The sequence below is a fragment of the Pundamilia nyererei genome, unplaced genomic scaffold (assembly GCF_000239375.1).
Source record: "Pundamilia nyererei isolate P.nyererei 1_Seehausen unplaced genomic scaffold, PunNye1.0 scaffold00725, whole genome shotgun sequence".
Lineage (NCBI taxonomy): Eukaryota > Metazoa > Chordata > Actinopteri > Cichliformes > Cichlidae > Pundamilia > Pundamilia nyererei.
Window position 1 is genome coordinate 56275 of NW_005188126.1, and position 7847 is coordinate 64121.

The following is a 7847-nucleotide window of genomic DNA, read 5'->3' on the forward strand; positions in this document are numbered from 1 at the left end:
AGGCACAGACAAAATGGAAAACTAAAAAAAACCTTCCTGTCAAATCGACAAATGGGGAGGGCTTTATAAAGAACTGTTCCACAATATCAGACTGTTTTTTAAACTCGTGGTTATTAAAAAAAATGCTCTACTTCCTTTTTTATGTGAATAAAATAAATTACAAATTTTCCATAACAAAGATGACGTTGAAGAGATGATGTTTGTATTCTTTTTAATGTTTTCAGAGGAAGTTCTTGATTAGAGGCACTGTTAGTTTTATTAAGGAGTCGTAACTTGATTTTTGATCAAACTGAGGAATGACAATAAGCTAAATAAAATATGAAGACTCACCCTTCTTTCTTTCTCTCTCTTCCTCCTTTTGTTGTCGCTTTCTATCCTGTGTGTGTGTGTGTGTGTGTGTGTGTGTGTGTGCGTGCTTTGTTACAGAGGTAAAGGGTTGCCAGGGTCTCTCTCCCACTATTCTTGTATAAATGCCATCCCTGGTGACACTATAAGTCACCAGGGCCGGTATTAGATGATGTTTGTCCAAAATTTTGGTCAATCTGCAGGTCTAATCTACTAATAAAAAAAGTTTAAAATTATTTAATATATCTTACAGTAGGTGCTTTGGCACACAGAAAAACAGATATCAAGAAAAGAAATGTCACTGTGCTAACTACTACATCACCATGCCTGCTTTTAATCATAGCTGTTCATTTAGGTCCATGAGTATTTGAAAAATGATGATATGATGACAGATAATAAATCCACCAATCTATATGTGATTGAAGTGCAGATGTTTCTGTGTTAATTTAAGAGGTTTGGCAGAATTACAACTATTTGTATAGATTACAACAGACTCATTATGCAGAGAAAGCTTTCCATGACTTAACATTTGCACTACAGACTGCACTAACTTTAGGAATATCATATCCTAATAAACGTTTCACCCAGACAGTATCCAGAAAAAAGTGGATACTTGGAAGTATCCACCATTTTTTGCAGGTAGAGGACGACCAGCTGGCCATCCTCTACCTGCATGCAGCAGCATGCAGGTAGAGGTTGTTGCGACCTTTTTCTTTTTCTAGAGTTATTGGTAAAATGGCATTGCTGGCTCTTTCAGTTAAGATTATCTATAATAAAAACTATAATATTTGCTAAAAACTTCAGTCTGGTTTCCTTTCATTCTGTACCAATTTGTTACCAGTCCCCACACACACCCCTAGACCTCCTTCATGGGGACGTAACATATGTTATCTCATTGTATTACTGGAAAGATTACATTTCACAGTAAAAGATGTGATATGCTAAACCCAGTTTCACTTCTCCACACAGAAGCAGATGATGAACCACAATATTTTATAGCTGCTTTCTGAAATCTGCTCCTCCAGACCTGACCTACAGGACACACCACTGGCAAGCTCTACTCCGGTGGTGTTTGTGGATAGTTCGGCATCACGCAACCCAGACAACCCAATAGGATATGCAGTGGTCAGAGAACATTTAGTCAGGATCATTACTAGTGATGGGTAGATGAGGCCTCGTGAAGCGTTTCAGCACATTCCCCAAACTGTATCGATACTGTGTCGACACAGTGTTGCTGTTTTACTCTATACTGACACCTGCTGGACGTTAAATATCATTGCAGGCAACTTACTTGAGACTCACAACAGACACTGATTCAATGACCTAATCATACTTGTATACACTATAAGGTATTATACTTTCCATGGAATAATTTTATATATTTTACATTGCAAATATTTTAGACATCTTTAAAATATATTGTGAATGACATTAAGTGAAAATTAAAATGAAAGTATTGTGAATGTAATATTACCCATTTAAATGTAATTGACTCAGAGTTTTAAAAGATATATTCGTTAAAGGATCCTCTGATCTTGGAATGTTTCTCTCCGACACTCTCCACAATACTAAGGGGTTGGCAGTCCTTTATAATAAAATTCACGACTGCCTGGTCCAGAACAGTCTTCCCAGATGCTTGATTTCAAAATAATAAAACACATATTAATAAAATAAAAAAAAGATGATAAAGCTGTTCAGTGTCAATATAGGCCGACCTGTGTTCATTCTCAGTGTGTTTGTCTCATTTTCATGTTTGCCTCTGTAATGCCTAAACACTGAGGAGGTGCTTTTATTTGTGTTAGAAAGCTCCGCAGAACAGATGCGACATTTAACCTGCATAGAATGAAATAAAGAATTTACACTACAAGTCACATTGCTGTTTTTCCTATTCTGATAGATTACACTGAAACAAAGACAGACAAACTATTCCCTTATTTGCAGTTAAAAGATCAAAATGATCCCACACAGCAGAAGCATTTCTTTTTCTTTCGGGCTCCATTTTGTTATGGAGAGATGTGTATTTTTATTTGTTGTAGAGAGATATGTATTTTTTTTTTATCTTTGCGAGAGTAATTTTGTGTTGTTGAGTTTTTTTGGGTGGGGACTCATTCCGTTGGCAGATGCGGTACCTTTTAAACACAATTTAGGCAATGAGCGATACAGCAGCTGTATCGATCACGTGACTTTTTCTTAAAGCGACGCACGCATCAATACAGGTTTCGCTCTGTGAGCTTGATACATGCGTCGGTGCCTCAGTGTTGCTAGACCCATCACTAATCATTACCATCTCACTATTCCCCAGAGACTCCTCTGGTGCTGGGGACTGAAGTAGTAAGCAAGATGGCGCCTGTGATTGGCTCTCTATTCTCTTGTTTTGTGTTGCATTACCTATTCTGCTGTTGTCTGGCGATGAGATTACAGCTATCTTTATTGTCTGTCCTAAAGTGGTTCACCTCATTTCTAGTAGATAGAACACTTTTAGTTTCAGTGGGAAACCTCCGGTCAGATGTAGCTAAGTTTTCATGTGGAGCCCCACAAGGTTTGGTTTTAAAGCCCCCTGTTATTTTCATTATATATTCTTCTTTTAGGCCATATCATTACCAATTTCAAGACTATTTCCTACCATCTGTATGCAGACAATATCCACTTATACATCTGTTTTAAACATAGGGAATTAGACAAATTATCCACTCTAACAGACTGTCTTAAGGAAATTAATGTTTGGATGACAAACAGTTTTCTGCAGGTGAACGCAGACGAGACTGAGTGCTTAATTCTTGCTCCAGAAAGTATCAAGACCCAAAATAGTCAACATCTGGGTCCTTTTTCATCCTCGACAAAAGCCACTGCTCGGAATCTTGGGATGATCTTTGATCAATCTCTGTCTTTTGACGCTCATTAAATCTGTGATCCACTCCTCCTTCTTTCATTTAAGAAATATTGCCAAACTTAGGTCTATTGTCTTCAAAGCTGAACTGGAGATGCTTGTTCATGCCTTCATCACCTCCTGGTTAGACTATTGTAACACACTTTTTTCCTGTCTGTCTAAGGCTTCCTTAAATCCCCTCCAAGCAGTCCAAAAAGCTGCAGCAAGACTTCTAACAGTAATAACTTCTCCCATATCACTCCCATGTTAAAATCCTTGCACACGCTTCCGGTTTGGTACAGATATAAGTTTAAAATCCTCACTTTTACATTTATGTAAGGTGAGGCCCCCACCTCTATCAATGAGCTTCTCCAACCCTACTCTCCAAAGTGGATTCTTAGATCCACTGATAGTGGTCTTCTATCTATTCCATGGACCTGTTTAAAAAAGGAAAGGGGATTGCACTTTTCAAACCCTAGCTCCAATGCTGTGGAACAGTTTACCTCCCCCGCTCTGTGGCTTCTTTTAAAAAACAGCTTAAAACACATCTGTTTAGACAGGCATTTGGGTAATATGTTGTTTTATTTGATCTGCTTTTGTACCTTTATATTGTTGTATTGTTTGTTTTTGATATGCTTTTACATTTTCATGTGAAGCACTTTGTTATAGTTTCTTGTCTTAAAAAGTGCTATATAAATAAATTTTACTTACTTACTATTCAACTCAAGCAGCTGAACTTGTAGGATTAACAGATGCATGTTAAATGATTTAAAATCAAGTCACCACATAGATATACACTAACAGTCAAAAGTTTGAACACAGCTTCTCATTTAATGTTTTTATATTATTTTTACTACTTTCTACATAGTAGAAACATTTATTTATTGTCAAGGTGATCACTCTGAAACACTTAAACCCTACATTGGAACATTAAAAAAAAAAAACACAATGAGAAGAAAGGTCACGTTATTTGTTTATGTAATTATGTATTCGTTTTTCTGTGCATGCAGATCCTGTAGCATCAACAACATCTATAGTGGTAATGATAATATTCACAGCAAGGATGTCGATGTTTGAGGGAAGCTGCTGTCACAGTATGCAGAAACAGACTGTAGGAATTTGGAAAGAGGACCCAAAATGCAGACACAAAAGGAACATGGAACCAAAATATGGGTATTAACAGAAAGCGAGCAGTTTAATGAGGCTGGTAAAAAAAAAAAAAAAAAAAAAAAAAAGGTATAAAGAAAGGGCAAGGCAAATTGAAAGAGAAAAGAAACTAACATTAATCTAAACTGGGTGAACTAAACAAACAATATGAAAACCTGTCGTCATAGTAACTCACTCAGAATTAATCTAAACTCGCTTTGTGAAACCGAAAACCCAGAGTTTTCGTTAACTCAGGGTATACTTACTCAGAGTTTGCACTAAACCGGCTTTCTGAAATAGGGCCCTGGACATGAACCTCAGAAACAAGGCGTAGAGAACATGATGTGAACAACAGACAACCTGACAAAGAATGAACAGAAACACACAGACCAAATACACACAAGGGTGATTAGGGGGAAGTGGAAACACATGGGGAAACAGCTGACACTAATCTGACATAACGAGACAAAGGAAGCAAAGCTGACTACACTGACATAGGACACAGACCTTCAAAATAAAATAGGAAATGAGATGCAGACTAGACAATATACACTTGACAACATAAGACACGTAGCATGAAACCGGGAAAGGGAAACTTAAATACAGGGGCAGAAAACACAAAGAGACACTAATAAACAAATGAACTTAGCTACCCTAAAGAACTTAAACATAACATCCAAATAAACTAAACTCAAAACACTGGGTCAACAGATCCAGGAATGTGACATTTATGTCTTTAAGACATTCCTGCAGTTTAACTATTTGGTGTGTGTTATCTGGCTTCATGGACAGATAGAGCTTGGTGTCATCAGCATAGCAGTGAAGATTTATGCTATGTCTTCTAATGATGCTGCCTAGGGGAAGCATGTATAATATAAACAGAATTGGTCCTAGCACTGAACCCTGTGGAACACCATAATTGACCTTAGTGTGCGAAGAGGACTCTCCATTTACATGAACAAATTGGAGTATGATACAAACCACTGCAGCGCAGTACCTGTAATACCTACAGCATGTTCTAATCGCTCTAATAGGATATTATGGTCAACAGTATCGGACGCTGCACTGAGGTCTAGCAGGACAAGCACAGAGATGAGTCCACTGTCAGAGGCCATAAGAAGATCATTTGTAACCTTCACTAAAGCTGTTTCTGTGCTGTGATGAACTCTGAAACCTGACTGAAACTCTTCAAATAAGCCATTCCTCTGCAGATGATCTGTTAGCTGTTTGACAACTACTCTGCCGGTCGGAGCGGGCATGCTCCATTTTGCGTAACTATTTATAAATCCCGGTAGCACTGCAACCACGTAAGCTAGCGCAATCATTTTTTTTTGCCTATAAAACCGGAGGAGTTGTACTTACATCTTATGCCATCAGCTTGTCCTAGGTTACGGTTTCCTTCCACATATAGCTTTGCAAAAACTGCATAAAAACCACTTGCAGCAACAAAAACATAATATTCCAGAAACACGCTTTGCCATCCGATCAGCTGTTTGTAACACTTCCTACGTCCATCAGCGCGAACTATCGCATGTCCACCATGACCTGCCCGAAACCGGAAGTGGCGTCATTTTGCGGAAATGTAGTTTTTTACCATCAGGACCTTATGAGCCTATACTTGTGTTTTTAAAAGTTATGTTTGACTTTATGACTTTCTGTGTTGTTTCTGGGATGCTTAGGACTCATATTGCACTGCTGGAAATAGTTTATTTCGATGCATATGCTGTTTTTTTTTGCAAATTTGCATTATAATATTTATTTTCGTTTTTCTGCAGTATATAAAAATTTATAAAACAATTTTCAATTTTTTTTTGTAGTTTATTGCATTTATTGCAATTTATGTAATTACTATGCACTTAATGCATACATATTATTAAAACTTTGGCTATAATGGTTGTATTGATGTATATCAACTTGAAATGCTCCCAAAAATGGCACTACAAGATGTAAAAATATAATATAAGCTCTGGCGGACTTGGTTCTATGCTAGGTCTTAAAGGATTAAAGGATGTTTGATATGAAAGGAAGGTTGGAGATCGGCCTATAATTAGCTAAGACAGCTGGGTCTGGGGATGGCTTTTTATGTAAAGGTTTAACTAGAGCCAGCTTCAAGGCCTGTGTTACATAGCTGATTATTAGAGATAAGTTGATCATATTTAAGATTGAAGCATTTATTAATGGCATGACTTCTATGAGCAGGTTTGTAGGAATGGTGTCTACAAGGCACGTTGGTGGTTTAGAGCAGTGGTTCCCAAACTTTTTTTGCTAGGCCCCCCTTTGTTTTACAGGAAAAATGTTCGCGCCCCCCCAGCACATCCTCCAACCACACACACCCATTATTTTGCGCCATTGCGGTTTATTTCACACCTCACACATTTAGTAAACAATTAAGCAAATACAAGTAATCTGCAATAAATGACAGGTAGTAAGAAAATAAACTACTAACTTTTTTAAGCTATGTCCACACCTACATGGGTATTTTTGAAAACGCAGCTTTTTCGTCCACACGTAAACAGCGTTTTCAGTGGTTTTAGCATTTTCACTGATTACTGCACAGCTGGACAGAACAGGCAAATTTAGAATCAGAATCAGAGAAGTTCCTAAAAGAATCACGGGAGGTAAGATAACATCAAATGACGGGAACACGCAAGCTAGACTTAGCTATAAATGAATGACTTGATGAACCTGATTGCTACTTACTGGGGATGGCTATAACTCAGGGGATAGCAGGTTATATACTAATTGGGTGGTTAGTGGTTCATTCCCTGGCTGGCCCAAGTTATTCTCCACCCTACATTTCACCAGGGTGTAAATGTTAGACAGAATTCACTGAAGCATAGGAAAAAGTGCTCGTATCAATGGTTGAATGAGGTGTATTGTGTAAAGCGCTTGGACTACTCTAGTAGCAAAGGGTTATTTAAGAACAAGTCTAAATAAATCACCAAATTAAATATTTCACTAATTACGTTTTATTTACTTTAAAAACTGAAATTAGATTTTACCCTTTATATAAAAAAGTTATTATCATTTATTAAATGTTTAAAGTAAGTCCTTCCTTTGGTTCTTTGTGACACCACTGCAGTCTGAATGCAGACATTTAAAAGAAGCTAACAAAGTCAAAATGGTTAAAGTTAAAAGCAAGTGAAAAACCAGCCATGTTCTGCTTGAAAATAACTGCAGAAAATGTGAGGCCACCTCATTACTTGAGGCCACCTTTGAAAAATGATGACAAAGTCTGGAATATACGGAATTAAAAAGACAGAAATGATTGAGAGGTGGCTCTAGATTTTTGCACAGTGTTGCAATTTTGAATAACTGTACATCAGTGAATACCCTTACAATCACAAGCTGCAAGTGTGTGTTTATGTTACTATTTTTAAAATGCAAGTTTGTCATATTTGTCACTTATCATATCTGTTACTTATGGTTAAATGCTTTTCTTACATTTCAGTTCCACAGACCAAAGTTTGCTGACACTTAAGAAGATACA